Source organism: Drosophila suzukii, chromosome 3 (assembly GCF_043229965.1).
Source record: "Drosophila suzukii chromosome 3, CBGP_Dsuzu_IsoJpt1.0, whole genome shotgun sequence".
Lineage (NCBI taxonomy): Eukaryota > Metazoa > Arthropoda > Insecta > Diptera > Drosophilidae > Drosophila > Drosophila suzukii.
Window position 1 is genome coordinate 83295737 of NC_092082.1, and position 7203 is coordinate 83302939.

A 7203-nucleotide genomic window follows, 5' to 3' on the forward strand; every position below is an offset into this window, starting at 1 on the left:
TGTTAGTTGCAGTTCAGCCCAAGGGTCAGCGGTCAATGGGAGTGAGTGAAATCAAAGCTTTTGTCAGGCAAAACAAGAAGACAGGGTTGCAGAATTAATGTTGCGGAGTGGAGTCCTCATGTGCGAAGTTATTGGGTAGTGGGAAAGTGGGCTTTAATGCGGCCTAATGTGGCTTTGAATAAAATGAAATTGTTTTGACACTAATCTCTTTGTTAAACGCACTTTTCACATAAAAGTTCTATCTATCTGAAATCAAGGTTCTATAAAAGTAAAGGAGAAAATACTGGGACTTATAAATATTTTATTATTGTTTATAGAATATGAAAATTCAAATGTAGTTTATTTTAACATTTAATTCTTAATGGGTACCTCTGGAAACGAATATATACATTGTTTTCTCAAGTAAATTAATCGTTGAACAAGAAGTTTTATTAAGGTCCATATCAAATATAAACTTAATTAAACCTGGCCACCTTCTAATGATTAATTAAATGGGCAATTGCACTTTTAAGTGGTAACTAATCCATCCAATTGATTGGCAAACTTCGCTGATGTCGTCACATATATCTTTCTGGGCCATCTTCTACTCATTCCCTTAACTGACACCATTCCTGGGTCATATTTCTTCGTATTTTCCCTTAACCTCCCCCCACCGATTGCACTTCAATTACACGGCTTCTCCGCCATATAAATCCTTAACACTTCCTCTTTCTGGCCGGGTCAACTCAAGGTGGAGATTCCTCGCCACACCCACTTCCGCCTCCACTTCCGCCCCCAACTTAACTGGTTGCTCCATTGAGGCTTAATCGTTTAATTGCCTGGCATAATTACGAAATGCAGCTCATCATCAGACTTCAGCTTGATTTCTTTTCACTCCCTCTTTTCTGGGGCTTCTTTTCCCGGCTCTTTTTCCACCATTCCGAGACAAAGTGGCTTGGATTGCAAATTGACCCCACAACTCCCACTTTAACTTCCATCTTCAACCCCTCCCGAAAAAGTCATTGAGCTAAATTGTCCTGCCGCCTGTGGTCTTCTTCTTTTAGTGATAGAAAAGGAGCCGCCGGAAAAGGAGCAGGAAAAGTCCGAGGTTCATAACTCACGTCGATCGGAAAAAAGGGGGCAAGGAGTGTCGCAGGAGGGAAAAGCTTATCTAACTGCAACAACTATAATTTGCTTTCAATTGATTTTGTTGGCACTTTTTTTCCCACCCAGCACATTTTACTTCATTGATTTCTTCGTTTTTCCCTTGGACATTTTCATAAATCGTTGCCATCCCCTGGTGTTTTTTTTTCAGGGTGGGGCTCTGACACTTGTTACAGTGTGGCCAACCCACACCAGATTTTCTGGCCAGGACAAATGTGCATTAACGCCTTTGACCTGCATTTCTCGGCTTTCCATTTTGGGGGTGGCTTTTCCGTTTTCTTTGGGGGGAGTGATTGAATTTTGGTTGCTTTCGCAAATATCCTTCTGCCTTGTAATGCACAGCTGACAGCTGCTTTTTCTTCATTAGCCAAGTCAACCCTCGGCCTGGATTCCGTATTCCACTCCCCACCCCCCATTCAAATGGAACCCCCTTTTTCTTTTGCAGACCAACGTCTTTTGTTAGTCCTTTCGGTGGTGATTTTGAGGCGACCTTTTAAATTAGTTTACATGGCTGCTTGTAATGGGTTTTTCTTATTTTGGCCCTGCTTCACTCTGTTGGGTGGCAACTCTGTACTGTAATTTCATATGCTTCAGCCACAGGCGGTCTTTTCCAGAGGGGGTGGACAAGGGGGTTGCGACAGGGCCAATGAACTGAAACTAGTTTTGTGGGCAAGTGGACATTTGGTCAGGCATTATCTTACGGGTAGAGGTGAACAGGGGCTGCTTTTGTTATGGCTGTTCAATAATTTGTTGTCTCATATTCATTACATGCCCTGCAGCCAAACTGATGTTAATGAGGGATCAACTTTATCTGGAGATTAGCTATCATACATTTCAATCGATTTATTTGATTATAGTCACTAATGAGGCGTTGGCAAGGTAATAGCTTTAATATAATAAAATATAATAAAAACAGAAGTACAAACAAATAAAAATAAAAAATAAAATAAATTAAGGCTTCTAGTTCCACAGTTTAAATTCCCGATTCTTAACTGCAACTCCCAATAGATCAGGCCTTTAGCACTTCCCCACCGCCCATAAACTGCTGCTTTCTGGATTTCTTTCCAGCCAAGTTCGCCATAAATACCAACTACTTACAGGACATAAAACACACCTCTGTGTGTGCCTGACCCCGAACAATTTATGGCCGCCGCGATAGCAGGCATGGGCGGCACAAAGGGGGTTTTCGGGGGTCGAGTGGCGAGTGTAATTATCAACGGCATTAACACCTTTAATTACGGCCAACTGCAGTGTGGAATGTGGGCCAAAAGGCAGGTGAGTGAGAGCCTGAAAGCCAGGCTGGGGAAATGGAAAAATGGGGAGTATGGGAGGCTAAAAAGCAGGTGGCCAAAAGCGTACCAGCTGAGTATGCAAATCACGCCCCCTTCCACACGCACCCCCCTCTGCATTAAGGTCGCAGATCGGACAAAACAATAAGGAAGCGCAGTGAACCCCCACATGGATATTAGAATAATGCAACAAAAGCGTATCAAGGATATGCATGCAAATGTGCCAGCGGCAAAGAAAAACCATTGGCAAATATGCTGAAAACTGGACACACACAGTTGGAGAGATTTTTGGCCCGGTCAGGAAAATCCCCTCGACAGCCCCCACAAAGGTGACACAGTTGGGCGCTGATTTATGGCCCATATATATCTGCAATATATAGGGTTACACACAACTATATAACTATGTGTCTATCTATGTGAAGATACAGGTGGAAAAATAAGTTATGATTTCAAACAGATTTAGTGAGAATATTAATTATATAGGATAAAGAATCTATTCAATAAAGAATATATATTCAATAAATTATATATTTAAAGAACTCATATAGCTGTCTTTGAAAACTTTAAAATTATAGGAAGATAATATGAGGTTTTTAGTCTAAAAGATTTGAGTTATAGACTTCTTTACTTTTTTTCGAGGTATACATTTATTTTTCTTCAAAAGGGATCGTAAAATATTTCAAAAGTATTTTTTCAGTGCACCTTTCCTGCGTGTGTTTTCCGCTTTTGGTGACTTTGCATATTCCACTTGGGCGGAAATTTATTAGAAGAGGTCGAAAAACTGTAAAGTCATGTGCCGAAGGACGTGCAGGACACACTTGCACACCTCCACTCGGCAACCTGACCCCCAGCCCCCCTCCCCCTTGCCCAACCCCATGCCGATCCCGATCCTGCCGCATATATATCTCACGGCTCTTTGTATCTTCCTGCCACTCATGCATATGCAAATTGCACTGGCTGGCCATGTGACCCAGTTTGATTGTGGGCGTGTGGCCTCCGCCCCCTTGGCGGCCTAGCCACCCCCTCGTCCTTGCCACCACCCACAATTCGTGCCTCGTTTTGTTTGCGTATTTTTCCCCATTTTGTCGCTGGAGCCTGCCGTTTCCCATTGTCGATTGTTTTTGCCTGTTGATGTTTTTGCATGACAAACAAAAATTATAATTGCACTTGAAATTGGCACAATGGGGTGGGGGGAGGGCGCCTTTTGTGTTATCTCACACGGGAATTGTGCGAAATCATTGGGGAGATTATTTCAGAGTTTCATTTCCAAAAACAGAATATGTAGAACCTTGAACTACATAGATTGTTAAAACTCCGCATGAAGGTCAGAGTGTTTGTAAATGATAACGATAAGATATGGATATATGTTGTTTTCTTTAATTTAAGATATGAATGTGTAGGGTTTTGTATTAAGGTTAAGATTTCAATTAGAAACTGACAAAACTTAAAGACTTTAAGCACTTGTAGGTTCAAGGATCCATAGAACCTAATTAAAATTGCATACGATCAAATGACAAAGAAATGTCTAATAAACTGTTCAAAATGTTGTGTTATAATACCTTTTTTCGCAAAAATATATTATTATTTCCAGGATTTTGTGGAAAAATAATATTTTCCCTAGACCTAATGAAGTTGTTGCAATAAATGTCAGTAAATTGTGGCATGCCCTCCATGAACAGCTGTAAAATAAGCAAAATTTCAACTCAAGAGGAGAAGGGAAAGGGGATGGTATGCTGGATGTCCAGTCCAATCGCACAGAATCATTAACAGGACCTCAGTTCTGTTCTGAATCCGACTCAAACCCAACCTATAGGTATTTATGCAGATGGTTTTCGGGCGCACCGTAAAAATGTTACCTTGCTTACTTTTTCCACACACAGATTTTAATATTCACATGCGTGTGTAGGTGTTTTTGTGTTGGGTTTTTGTCGAACAGATTTTTTCCTTTTGCCGTTTTTGGACCGTATCACTTTGACAAACATGCAGATTATCCCGGAATTATTAATTATTGTATCTGCAAACACGAGCCCAGCCGTCAGCTGTCCTGTATATATTCGAGTATATATTTTTGGGCGAGGTAGCTGCCATAAAAGAGCATTTTGTATTATGAATTTTTGGCAACGAACAAACTGGATGACTAATTGGGAAACCACATGAGATTTGCTAACTTGGATTTGGAATTTAAATTAAAATTTAGCAAAGCTCCAGAAATTGGGAATATACTTTATGTATTTGTTATATTTTTGACAGTAAAACAGAATTATTTTCTTGGTTGTTTTGTTTATCCCAAACATTTCACTTTTACCAAGCGGAATAATAAACTTTTTGCATTTAACGACATATCTCCCAAGTTTTTATGCATGAACTACTTAGAAAACTATTGTACTCACAAGATACTTTTCAGCACTGGCATTTTCATCCAAAAGATAAATCTAAGATTATGAGATTTTGGGATTTTGTGCGAAATGTTTGTTTGGGTTGCAGATAGAGATACTTTTATATGAATTTCGTATATACTTTTAAACCGTTCTACTTTTGTATCTTTGGTCTTGGCCATTTCTCAAGAATGCTGGCAGCCATAAGATACTTTTTAGTTTCTATCTTTCTGCGGCTTCTGTTGGGAAAGTTCTTGGAGTTTTCCAAATGTGCGTGTGGTCGCCATTTTCCAGCCCCCCTTTCCTCCCCCTCCTTTCGTCGGTCAATCACTTAATGCGCCTTTAATTTGCGTGGCCTCTCTGCTTTTGGCCCCCAAGTTGCAGGGAAATGAGGCGCTAATGTGTTTTGGCTTGGTCCCCGGGAAAAAGGCAAAGGCAAACATATCACTTGACGCGCCTAATGAGTCTGGAAGGGGGTGGTATCTCCAGGGTTTCCAGGGGGCAGGGATTTTCCGGGGGGTTCCGTGGCAGATATTACCGTTAGCGACTTTGACTAAGTTGCGGCCAACAACATTTGTTGCCGCTGCTGTCGACAACTAACTATTTATAAAGAATTTCCCTCCGTTCTGTAAACAACTTGCGGGTACACAGAAAAAAAGGATGTGTGAACAAAAAATAAATCTAGTTAATTATATTGAATGACTATTTACATTTTTAATTAATATTTATTCTCAATTTTTCATGAAAAATGTACTAAATATTTTATAATAAAGCTAGTAGAATTTAAGAGTGAAAATGATCGTATTACCTAAATAATATATGAATCACTTTCTAAATTAAATGCCGATATGTACAAAAATATTTTTTACAAATATTAAAAAATTTTTTTTTATCTATGTAGGCCAACTTAGAGATACTTCCCACTTTTCCCATCCCCACTTCCTTTTTCCATCTTCTTTCAGCAACTGGCACAATGCAATTGCATTGAAAGCAAACATTTAAGAATGTTTATAAACAAAACATAGAAAGAATGCGGTGGGTGGGAGGCGGAAAAGTGGGCGGGGCTGGGGCCAAAGTGGCGCAGAAGGTGAAAGTATAACGATAAATGTAAACAATAAATGGAGGTGCGAAAAAAATGCGTAAACAAAAATTGCATTGCAACAAAAAAGAGTTGGCAACACGTGAGCAACATGTTGCTAAACCAACAGCAACATCAACAAAAGATGAGAGAGAGAGGAAAGAGAGAGAGAGCGAGAGTTCATTTTCGAAATTCGAATTTCGAAGAGAGTTCCTCGTGTGATATGAAAAATAACATTGAATTTTCATGCCGGCTGCTGTTGTTGTTATTGCAATTTTACATGCAGCTGAAAAACAGCAACAAAGAAGAAAAACCAGGGAAATGCTGAAAAGCGCAGCCTCCCCCTTTTTTAACACCCACCCCACTCCCACCAGACATTGACCTTGATAGTGGTCGTTGTTGTTGCTGCTGCTGCTGTTCTTCGGTTGATTGAGTGGCCAAAAGTTGTTGTTATTTTTGGTTACCGATAAGTAATGATTATAATGGAACCCTATATGTCTCAGTTTACTCATGGTATATATTAGAATGATGCACTTTTTTAATAGGCAGGTGGGGTAACTGATATCTTATAAGGTAATTACTTGGCTTTGAATCATTGCAACCAATTGTTCGATCTGTTTTGAAGCCAGTTTCATTTTCAAGTAAATATAATATTTTATTACCAAAATATAAATCTTTTAGAGTGATTTGTTCCTAATTTAAAGAACCCAGTCTCAATCTGTGCTTTTTGCGACTTTGTGCCAAAGAGAGAGACTTCCTATTTCAATTGAATATGAAATGTTTGGATTTACTACGTTTTTTATCAGTGTACACATTATGGGACAAAATATTTATTATGATGGGCTTGTCTTATGTGAGTTATAAACATGGTGCTTATCATTTTGTTGCTTGTCATTTTATCACAGCTAAGGAACTACCTATGTGTTTTCAAAAGTTTCCATTACTATTGTAATGAGTTGGTAAATCAAATGACTGTAAATGGTAAAGGCCTAGAAACCAATCAAATTTCTTATAAATTTCCAAACAAAATGTATAAATTCAATAAAAATTTAATGACTAAATCAATTAAAATAAATGTATCTATAAGATACTTGCACGAGTTCAACGACAGCAGCATTTAACTGCAATGCTATCAAAAATAAAACATTATTTGGCTAAGACATTCTAGCTGAGCCAGGGTAATTTAATATAAATATTTGTAATATTTGCAAAAATGTTAATATATTTTTTTAGCAACTTTAATAGGCGATACCAGCAACATCAACAATTTCGCAGCGCCAGAGAATGGCAACTGAGCCAAGGAAAATCTGCGAAAACA